Source organism: Leptonychotes weddellii, chromosome 3, assembly GCF_054177405.1.
Source record: "Leptonychotes weddellii isolate Sample4059 chromosome 3, ASM5417740v2, whole genome shotgun sequence".
In the NCBI taxonomy this organism is placed as follows: Eukaryota; Metazoa; Chordata; class Mammalia; order Carnivora; family Phocidae; genus Leptonychotes; species Leptonychotes weddellii.
Genome location: NC_138371.1, coordinates 1,506,762 through 1,516,672, shown reverse-complemented (window position 1 = coordinate 1,516,672; position 9,911 = coordinate 1,506,762).

Genomic DNA, 9,911 nt, shown 5'->3' with positions numbered 1-9,911 from the left:
GCATGAGGCGGAAGCTGGCCACCCGCCAACTCCGTCTGCCCCGGGAGGCGTTGGGGACTCACTCCCCGCTGGGGGCTGCAGTCAGAACGGCCACCTGAGCCCCCAGGGGTGAGACTCCCAGGCTCCCAGCCCTCCTTCATCTGTTATTTATAATTACTGTGGTTATTATTGTTTTTGTAACTCTCTGCGTGGCCCATGCGTCACGCAACAAAGGGTTTACAAACTTCCTCCGAGAGCGTGCGTGGAGAACAGCTCGACAGGAGCCCCCCCACTGCCTTGGGGGGACCCTCCCAGAAGACCCAAGCAGGATGCCATGTCATGCCAAGCTCCTCGGGGCTCCACACCTGCCAGCCCAGGTCTCTGAAGGCCCAGAGCAGGTGGGAAATGACTCCCGGTGGATGTCACTCTCATCTGTGGTTATTTGGGATTTGGCCTTGAAGGTGAGCGCTCCAGCCGCAGAGGAGAGGGGTGCCCTCATGCAGCAGATGTCCCCCAGAGACCCTCTGAGGCCCTGCCTTCAAGCAGCTCTCAGGTTCCCGCAGAGTCCCTAACCCCCCCTTTTTGATGCCTCTTGATCAACATACCATGGCCACGGGAGGCAGGGGCCATTGCTCGCTCCCGGGGATGCACAGGAGGGAGGGAGCATCCTGCAAGCGCAGTGGAGAGGACATCCCCCACGCCTGGGCCCTCGGACCAGCTGGAGGGATCTGCCCTCTCCCAGCTCCCCCTCCTTGTAGGAGAGTGCGGCCCCTCAGTGCCACCAGGACATTCAGCTGATTGCTAATGCTTAACTTCACCGATTTCACACTTGAGCGCCATCCCTGGAAAACAGCCCGGGGGACATTTACGTGCAGCCACTTTAGAGGGCAACAGCCCCACGGGCGGTGACAGTGAGGGGGCAGAGCAGGGAGGAGGTCTCCGTGGCCGAGGGGGTCCAGGCTGGGGCAATGGTCCTCAAGAGGCCTCAGGAGCGACTGTGGCTGGGGGCATCCACATGAGGGACACGTGTGGCTAAGGACTCAGGGAGGCACATTAGGGGAATCTGTTACCCCATCTACTTCGGACAGGAAACCAAATTTACACACCAGCATGCTTCTGTACATGGGAAGCTGTAGGTCAGAGGTCAGGCAACTTGCCTGGGGCTGCAGAATTAGGAAGTTGCAAGTGTGCTGACCCTCAGCACGGCCTCCAGGTAAATTCAGGGCGCAATGACTCACGGAATGCTAGGGGTTGTCATGTACCGGACATTTCCCCAACCATGGAGTCAGGTGAACTCCTGCACCAGTCCCACTCTAGAGTTTTGCAGGGTTTAGTGAGCTCCAGATCCCAGTAAACCCCCAAACCTTCTCCCGCCTTTGTGACCCCTGCCCATCCCACGAAGCAGGCAGCGGGCCTTCCGCTGCTGCCTCTTCTTCCCAGCTCCTTGACCCCAGCCTGTCCTTGGGTGTGTTGGTCACCGAGCGAGCTGCCGGTGAACTGGTGAGTGGGATGAGCCTGGGCCTTGCGAGCTATCCTGGGACTCTGGGCGAGTCTTGCAGATTCTGAATTTCTGTGTCAGATTCAGGAACAGACCCCCGACTTGTCCCACTTTCAGTCTTGCTCACAGGGCTTGGTGACCAAGTGTCAGGCGTGAAGGTCTCTGGCCGGGTGGTCTCACGTGGTGAGAACCAGGGGAAGCCTCGACCTTGAAAAGGCCTCAAGGCTTGCGGTTTTCTCTCCAGATGACTGCCAGTCCCCTCCACAGCGCACCGTCCCGGGCTCACTGCTGGTAGGGCGGCGGTTACGGCCGCGGAAGCCCGCCCATCCACACTTCCCCACGATAGTAGCAATGAGAAACATAATGCTGACCACAGAAGCCAAATAGTAGCCTGAGCAGCAATGGGAAAAAGAAAACTCTAGATTCCTACAGGTGAGTGGGATGCTGGAGCTGATGGCCTCAGAGAGGTGGGAGACTTGCGGGGGTGGCCGTGGGCCTTCTGCACCCACGGGAGCACATCTCCCTGTCTCCTTCTTTTTCTGCATCATGAGGAACTGACAAAGGGAGGGAGAGAGAAGCACGCAGAAGGACAAGGCACTCGCAGGACACGTTCACTGGGTGAATGCTTGAGGAGCCTCCTGAGACTCATGTTTGAATCTGTAGGTCGGCAATTATGAACGGGGGCCACTCCAGCTAGACCTGCAGAGAGGGTGAGTCTGCGCTGACGGTATGGGCTTGGAGCAATGGTGGACAGAGAGAAGGATGTTTCTCTGCAATTCATCCTGACATAAGGCAGCTGCTGGGAGGCGGTGTGGGGCGGTGAGCAGAGCTCAGGGGGAGAAAGCCTGAGCTCTTTCTCCTGGTGAAGGACCAGGCTTGAGTGCCCCTCTGCGCGGGTGCTGAGCTGGTGTCCTGAGCCACCGTGGTGTCATTTCTCAGTAGATGGACGTCGGGGGTTTGCTTGGGCGGTGTGGCTGGGCTCAGAGCCATGTGGGCACGGTTGAGAGCAGGGAGGGCTGCTCAGAGATGAGAGGTAAGACCGGAGGGGCCACATAGAGCTGGCACATACCCTTTCTAAAAAGGCAGAGCTATGGGGGCTAGCCCTGTTAGGGCCATGCAAACAGCTACAGAATTAAAATCCAGTAGGCTGGCCCAGGAATCATAGATTTGGAAGCCCAGCAACAAATCCAAGTATCCTTGATAATTTACTCTATTATTAAGGTGATATTTCAAACCAGTGGCACAAGGATTGATTACTCGGCAAATGCAACTGCACCTCCTACCTAAGCCTTTGGGGAGAAAAATGAAGTTTGATTCTTTCCTCTACATTTTACACGACGTATATTCCAGGTGTGTTCATTCTCTCAGTCTAAATACTTAATATTCACATAATCTCAGGAGTGTGGGAAAACTTTTTAAGTGTTCAACAGACGGGAGACAGAAGACTGACAGATTTGACTACATAAAGGTCTTCATTATATCTGAAGCACTTGGAGGGCGGGTGCCCAGGAGCCATCCCAGTGGGAGATGAGCAGGAAGCAGGTATTCAGGAGGCTCCACATTGGGGAAGGAAGGGGAGAGAAGCAGGACTGGGCAGAGGGAGAAGGTGGGGCCGATGCAGTCTCAGTGGAGCCCACAGTGGACTCCCAGAGAGGTCAGAAGCAGGTGGCTCTGCAGAAGTGCCCTGTGTTGGGGCTGGGGCTGGGGCTGGGTTTCGTATCCTTATGACATTTGTCATCAGGTGAGCCAGGAAGAGGGGAGGGCCTCGTGAAGCTATGGTTTCTGGCCGCTAAGGCAATGCCCGCTGAGGGCTGATGGTGGAGGCTCTCTGCCACCAGAGTCTCAGCCAAGAGGGAGCATCAGAGCACCTGCTACCTGACACAGTGGTCAGTATTAGCTGGCACAACATTTTCAAATGCACCAGATAAAGAAATAAACCTTTAATACTTATCAAGATTACAAAGTACATGACAAATTACTAAGAGAAACTGTGAGAATCCCAGTAGAAAAATGGGCAACAGACATGAACAGGCAATTCACTAAAGAAGCAATACAAACATACCGCAAAGAGATGAAAGCACTCTTTAGCCTCACAAACCATGGGAAAGTTATCTGCAGTCAAATTAGGAAAGATTTAAAAACTAACTCTACATGCTGATAATTAGGAACTTATGAGGCTTTCACCCCTACTGAAGGGTTATATGTTTGTACAGATTTGCTGAAAGGTAGTTTCCTCAAATGCACACAATATCTTTAAATATCTGCTTAGATATTTAAAGATACAGACTCAACTCTGATTATGAAAAGAAAAGTTCTTTCTCCACCACATTGATTGTGTATGTGTGTGTCTATTTCCAGACCCTACTTTGTATGTACCATCGGTCAGTTTGTCCATCCCTGGGCCAACATCACATTTGCTCAGTTACTAACTACAGTTGTATAGTAAATCTTATTTATAACATCGTGTGCTTGTTTTTCAAGATTACCTTGGGTACTTATGAGTATTTGAGTCAGCTTATGAACTTCTGCAAATATCTGCCTGGATTTTAATTGGGGGTCCCTTGAATTTATAGATTAATTTGGAGAGAATTGTCCTCACTGAAGCAAAGCTTTCCATTTATTTAGAACTTAAAATTTCTTTCAGTGACATTTTGCAAATTTCTAGGAGAGGTTCTGTACATCCTTTGTTGGATCTATCTTTACATAGAATTTCTTCAGTTTCTCTCAATAATGTTTTGTGGATTTCTGTGTAAAGTTTCTTTTTTTAATTTTTAATTTTTTAAAGATTTTTACTTATTTATTTGAGAGAGAATGAGAGTGACAGAGATCACAGAGGGAGAGGGAAGCAGACTCGCCACTAAGCAGGTATCCCGATGCGGGGCTTTACCCCAGGACCCTGAGATCATGACCTGAGCTGAAGGCAGACACTTAACCTACTGAGCCACCCAGGTGCCCCTGTGTAAAGTTTCTCTACCTCTTTTGTTAGATTTTTTTCCCAGATATATACTGTCTTTTGTGAATTTCTTTGTGTGTGTGTTACTCACAAGGAAATACAGTTGATCTTTGCATACTGATTTTATATTATGCAACTGTACCAAATTCACTTATGGATTATAATAGTTTATCTTTGAATTGGTCGACTTTTTCTATGAGTGTTTTTTATGGCTTTATTGTTTAATATGTAGTAAATCAAACTTGCCCTCTTTTCAAATTTTTTTGGCAACTTTAATGTATTTCTTTTTTTCTACCTAAACTCTAGAATTATTTTGGCAATGTAAAAAAAATTTTCCTTTGGAATTTTTAATTGAGATTGCAATAGATCTTTAAGAATTATTGTCATTTTTATAAGACTCACATTTCTATCCATGTACCTTTGCAGAATGTGTGTGCATTTATTCATGTCTTCAGTTCATTCATCTTAATATGTTGTGGCTTTAAGAAGAGCGGAACAGTTATGTATGAGAGGAAGCGCATAATGATACATATCGATGCTGGGGGATGGGCTCCTGAGAACTCATCATCTTGTCCTTTCTGCTTTTGTGTATCTTTGAAACTATCTGTGAAAATTAAAAACAAATCTACCTACCCACTCACCTAGTCATTTGCTTCATACAGGTTCTTCATCTTTCTTTCAAAGTCTGTTCTTTTTATTTATTGCAACTGTGACCAGGATTGCTCTCCATATATATTTGATATTGTTGGTTTGCACTGTCTTTATAAACCATAAGCAGCAAAGCAGAGGTTGAATATAGCTCTCTGTTCATTGATTCGTATAAATGGAACACAAAATTCCTGAGTGCTTTTCAATAATTCATGGTTTTATAAACATGGAAATTCATTTCAATGTGTCTCGAGGAGAATGCTGCACTAAGTCCCCTGGGGTGTCAAGGTGCGGCTCTGGCGTCCTGGGTCTGAGGCACAAAGTGGGGAGACACGCCCACCTTCCCCTCCCTGTGCCTTCCCGGGGGCTCTGGGGCTGATTCATGCTGGAACCTTGCTAGACCCGGAGAGATCATGGACCAGAAGCTGGACGGGAGCCCCACCTCGGGGATGGCCGAGGGACACCCAGTGAAGGTGCTGATGGCTCTGACCCTTGGGTGGGCCCAGCTGTAAAGGCCAGCAGGGTGCAGGGGCAGCCGGACTTCCCCACAAAAGGCATTTCTCCGGAGAGCTCCGATGTTACCCCTTGCACGGGCCCCAGAGCCACAGGGCAGCCCTTACTTGCATCCGGATCTTTCGGATCTTCTACTTGATGTGTGGGTCTTGGGCAAGAAGCTTACATTTCAGAGTCCTGGTTTTTCATATACAAAATTTCTATTCTAATACCTGCCTTTAGAGGGTTCATGAGATGATATGTACCCAAGAGACTTGTGCAGAATTTGCACATAAAGTGCAAGGAAGAGTGTTTCCTCTTCATCTGGCTTTGCTCCTTAGCATCATAGAGACACCTCTGCCGGGAGCGGTTCAGAAGAGTGGTGACCACGGGACAGAGCACCTGCCCGCTCTGACCAGAGAGAGAGGAGATGGGCATCTCAGTATCTCTTCTCCTGTCAATTAAGCGTGAGGTTGTAAGAAAAGTTAGCTTTCTTAGTAAAAACATCACTTTCCTTTATAAAAATAGCACCCACATGCTCGCTTGGGAGCGTTTTCAGAGTTGGAAGCTCAGCTGTACCACATGGCCCTAAATCTGCTCCTCTAGGTGGGACCTTCGTCTTCGGTCCAGAGCCAAGGGTCACTCTCGCACACACAAAACTACAGATTGGGATTGCCTGGCCCTGCAGGCTGTCTCCTGGGAGCAAAGATCTTGCTGGGGTCTCTTACTATCACAACACTGGGCAACCACCAGCCCTGTCACCCGAGTGCCTCTAGACACCCCGATCCCAGACCCTACAAGAAGCTAGCCCTCTAGGGAGCCTGGGTGGCTCAGATGGTTAAGCGTCTGCCTTCAGTTTGGGTCATGATCCCAGGGTCCTGGGATTGAGTCCTGCATCAGGCTTCTCCCTCTCGCGCTCCCCCTGCTTGTGCTCTCTCTCTCGCTCTCTCTGTCAAATAAATAAATTAATAAATAAATTTAAAAAAAGAAGCTAGCCCTCTCCCCACCCGAGGCCTGCCCTCAGACCTCAGGAGAGGCGCCTCTGGAGGGTGCGGCCGGGACAGAGCTTTGCAGCCAACACCATGGCTTGGTACATGTGCATGCACACAGGGTTCCCTTCCATGGTGCACATTCTTTGGGACCTGTCTCTTGGGTCTTCTCCCACCCTTGGTGGGGTTTCCCAGTGCTGGGGGCTCCTCTGGACCCCACCCTGATCCAAGGAGGACGGAGCCCTCTCATATGACCAACCCAGTGCCTCTGCCAAGGGGGCCCCCAATCTTCCGCAACTGTAGGTTCAGAACACAAATAGGATGATCACAAGTTTCTGGTATGAGCACTTTCCACTTTAGCCAAACTCCTTCATGGGTTGTCTGTCCGTGTTTGGGTTCTGTCTATTATTCATCAGATGCCCACAGCTTTTGTGGCATTGAAAAATGACGTCATTTTATTTTACAGATGAGGCGGTCCAGGCTACGTCTCCTTGCCCCAAACGACAGAGAGAAGAGTTCGAAACAAATGGAGGAGTAAAACCGAGTGATATCACCACCACCAAATGCCCCGCGGCTCCAAACCACGTTGCAGCTCCTAGAGCCGCTCTGGGCGGCTGTCCCTGTCATTTCCACAGCCCTCCTGGGCAGGACTGGCCCAGGAGCCCTGCCGCCCTGTGGGGCCGTCCAGCCGGGGCGGGCAGGTTGATCAGGCCGGGGTTGAGCAGGTTGAGTGCGGGTCTCCTGCGCTTCCTGCCCCACCTGTGGCTCCAGCCCCCCAGGCTGGTCCTCCTGCAGCCAGAGAGACGGAGGCCTGCCCTGCCTGGGGTTGACCCATCTGTGGCCTGGGTGAGGGTGCCTGGGCGGCTGACCTGGCGCTCGTGCCCTGCCCTGCCCTGTGCTGTGTCCAGGGCCCTTCCCTCGCTGGCTTTCGCTCTTTCCAATCACCTGCTTTCCCGGGGTGACAGTGGCCTGCTTGCCATGAGGAGGGCGCAAGGTGGCTTCAGGAGGGGGCCCTCACCTCAGAGGAGGCCCCCGCAGAGCTGCTGGGTCACTGGGGCGGTGCCGAGGGCCAGGTGCAAGGGAAGGTGCAGGGAGGGGCCTGGAGGGAGGGTAGGCGGAGCTGGGGGTCCGCAGAGGGACCCCCGTCATGCAGGGACGCGTCCCTAATGTGGCTGTGAGTGGAAGCCCTCAGGACAGCCCTTCCCTGAGCGTGGGGGTGCCGCAGGAGATGGCCCTGCCTGGGCCCACTTTCCACATGACTTTCTGCAGAAGCAGGGAAGGTGGGGATGGTCCCCGGGCAGGGGTGAGGCCTGACAGGATGGGGCCTTTAGGGGACACTGGACGCGAGTGGGGTTGAGAATGTGTGCGTCAGAGTTTAAACTCTCTCTTCTCGAAGCTCTGGATCTGTCCACACTTTTAAGCTGTTTTTATTGGGGTGAAACATGATATGGTGAAGTCATTCACCCCGTGTGTTCAGCCTGACGCGTTTTTGCTCACTTTGCCCCCGCAGGATCCCCACCACGTCCAGATTTAGAATATTTTCAGTGCTTCAGATGGATCTTCCATTTTGCACTTTTCCAACAAATTCTAATTTTTTTTTATTGAGATATAAAATCTTCTTGGCAATTTTTAGATATTTATTTATACTTTCAGTAGAAATTCAGAATCGAAATTTTTGAGTTACACAGCCTTTCTAGGATATGAGTTGGGTGTTAGAGACATTGACCCCTTGCCTGTCATGACTGTTAGCGACGTCTGTTCTTATCTGTCGTTTTAACTCTGTTAACTCTCTGGGAGTTTAAACCATGCGTGGGGCCAAATCCGTCAGTGTCCTCCTTTACGAATTCTGGATTTCATAGTCTGGTTGTGAAGACCTTCTTTACCCCGGGATTATAAAAATGTATTTCCCTATATTTTCTTCTGCTTTTTTTTAATAGTTAAAAATATTTGGATATTTTATTTGTCATGAATCTGTGTTTGAGTATAACGTGAATAAAAATAAAAATTTGGTTTTCAGATGGGAAACATATTTCCAACCCTATGTGATGAGAAGTTTCCATACTGAATTGAAAAGCACCTATATTATATATAATATTATAATACAATAAATGGCCATTTTGGAGTATGTATTGAGCTGTCTGTCTATCCCATTGATCTGTTTGTGTATTTCTGTGCCAGCATCTAATTGTTCTGATTAAATTGTTCTATAGTTTGATTTATTAAATAGGCAAAGTCTCCCGTGATAGTCCTAATTTTCATAAATTTCTTGGCAACTTTTACATATTTATGTACACTTCCAGTAGAATTTTAGAATCAACTTTTCAAGTGAAAAATTCCTTTACCATGTCAATTTGAGTTGGGTTGAATTTAATATTTAGTCTGGGAGATTTCACATCTTTACCTAGCACATTTTACATCCAGAAACAAGATGTAACTTTGTTTTAACAAGCTCGCCTGTCCTTCAGGAAAGTTGGATAATTTTCTTTACGTGGATGATGAGTTTTTTTTTTTTTTTTAAGATTTTATTTCTTTATTTGACAGAGAGGGAACTCAAGCAGGGGGAGTGGAAGAGGGAGAAGCAGGCTTCCCACGGAGCAGGGAGCCCGATGCGGGGCTCCATCCCAGGACCCTGGGATCATGACCCGAGCTGAAGGCAGACGCTTAACGACTGAGCCACCCAGGCGCCCCACTATGTGTGTTTTTTGTTAAATGTGTTGCCAAATGTTTTATGGCATTTCTTCCAAATATGAACACAGTTTCTCTTCTGTGACGTTCTGCATTTGTGCATCCTGAGTCCCTTGCTCCAGGGTGCAGCCGGCCTACACGGCCCCTTCGTGTGGATACGCAGAAGGTGCTGGCCCCAGGGGACATAGCCACTAGCCTAGGACATGACAGTGAGGGCCCCCTTGCTCTGGGCACAAAAAGCGTGAGCAGGGCTGGTTCCTCCCAAGGCCCCTCTCTTTGGCACACTGTAGATGGCCACCTTCTCCCTGTGTCCTCACAAGGTCATCCCTCTGTGTCTGTGTCCTCATCTCCTCTTACAGGGACGCCAGTCATAGTGGATCAGGGGCCACCCACACGACCTCATTTAACTCACTTCTTTGCGGGTCTTCTCTGAGGTACTGGGGCTTCCATCTTCAACCGACGAATGTGGGAGGACCGATTCAGCCCATAGCAAGCTCTACAGGCTTCTCTGTGGTGCCCTTGAATGGTCTACATGCAAATAATATCATCTGCAGATAATGGTAACTTCATCTCCCTTTTCCACTATTCTGCTAAGAAAAATTATTGTTAAAAACCTTGTAAGTAAGGCAGAAGGGTGGCTTACTGTCCTTTTAATGTCATTCTTGAG